Source organism: Salvelinus alpinus, chromosome 32 (genome assembly GCF_045679555.1).
Source record: "Salvelinus alpinus chromosome 32, SLU_Salpinus.1, whole genome shotgun sequence".
NCBI classification, from domain to species: Eukaryota; Metazoa; Chordata; class Actinopteri; order Salmoniformes; family Salmonidae; genus Salvelinus; species Salvelinus alpinus.
This window is the reverse complement of record NC_092117.1, coordinates 13,074,459-13,075,855: the sequence shown is the minus strand read 5'-3', so window position 1 is coordinate 13,075,855 and position 1,397 is coordinate 13,074,459.

The window sequence follows — 1,397 nt, the reverse complement described above, 5'->3', positions numbered from 1 at the left end:
GACGTCGTGCGACGTAATGACGTATTATATAACGATATATAAACTCAAATACAGTTGTATTTGTCACACGCGCTGAATACAACAGGTAGACCTTACAGTGAAATGCTTACTTACAAGCCCATAACCAACAAAGCGGCTTTAAGAAAAATAGGTGTTAATTAAAGAACAGCAGTAAACAGTAGCGAGGCTAGATACATGGGGTACCGGTATAGAGTCAATGTGCGGGGCACATGTTAGTCGAGGTAATTGAGGTCATATGTACATGTAGGTAGAGTTAAAGTAAAGATGCATAGATAATAAACAGAGAGTAGCAGCAGTGTAAAAGGGGGGGGTGGGGGCTGACAATGCAAATACTCTGGGTAGCCATTTGATTAGCAGTTCAGAAGTCTTATGGCTTGGGGGTAGAAGCTGTTAAGAAGCCTTTTGAACCTATACTTGGCGCTCCAGTACTGCTTGCAGTGCGGTAGCAGAGAGAGACTGACAAACAGCTTCTATCTCAAGGCCATCAGACTGCTAAACAGCAATCACTAACTCAGAGAGGCTGCTGCCTACACTGAGACCCAATGACTGGCAACTTCAATAAATGGACCACTAGTCACTTTATACAATGCCACTCTAAATAATGCCACTTTAATAATGTTTACATACTGTATCTTACATTACTCATATCACACATACAGTGGGGAGAACAAGTATTTGATACACTGCCGATTTTGCAGGTTTTCCTACTTACAAAGCATGTAGAGGTCTGTAATTTTTATCATAGGTACACTTCAACTATGAGAGACGGAATCTAAAACAAAAATCCAGAAAATCACATTGTATGATTTTTAAGTAATTAATTTGCATTTTATTGCATGACATAAGTATTTGATACATCAGAAAAGCAGAACTTAATATTTGGTACAGAAACCTTTGTTTGCAATTACAGAGATCATACGTTTCCTGTAGTTCTTGACTAGGTTTGCACACACTGCAGCAGGGATTTTGGCCCACTCCTCCCTACAGATCTTCTCCAGATCCTTCAGGTTTCGGGGCTGTCGCTGGGCAATACGGACGTTCAGCTCCCTCCAAAGATTTTCTATTGGGTTCAGGTCTGGAGACTGGCTAGGCCACTCCAGGACCTTGAGATGCTTCTTACGGAGCCACTCCTTAGTTGCCATGGCTGTGTGCTTCGTGTCGTTGTCATGCTGGAAGACCCAGCCACGACCCATCTTCAATGCTCTTACTGAGGGAAGGAGGTTGTTGGCCAAGATCTCGCGATACATGGCCCCATCCATCCTCCCCTCAATACGGTGCAGTCGTCCTGTCCCCTTTGCAGAAAAGCATCCCCAAAGAATGATGTTTCCACCTTCATGCTTCACGGTTGGGATGGTGTTCTTGGGGTTGTACTCATA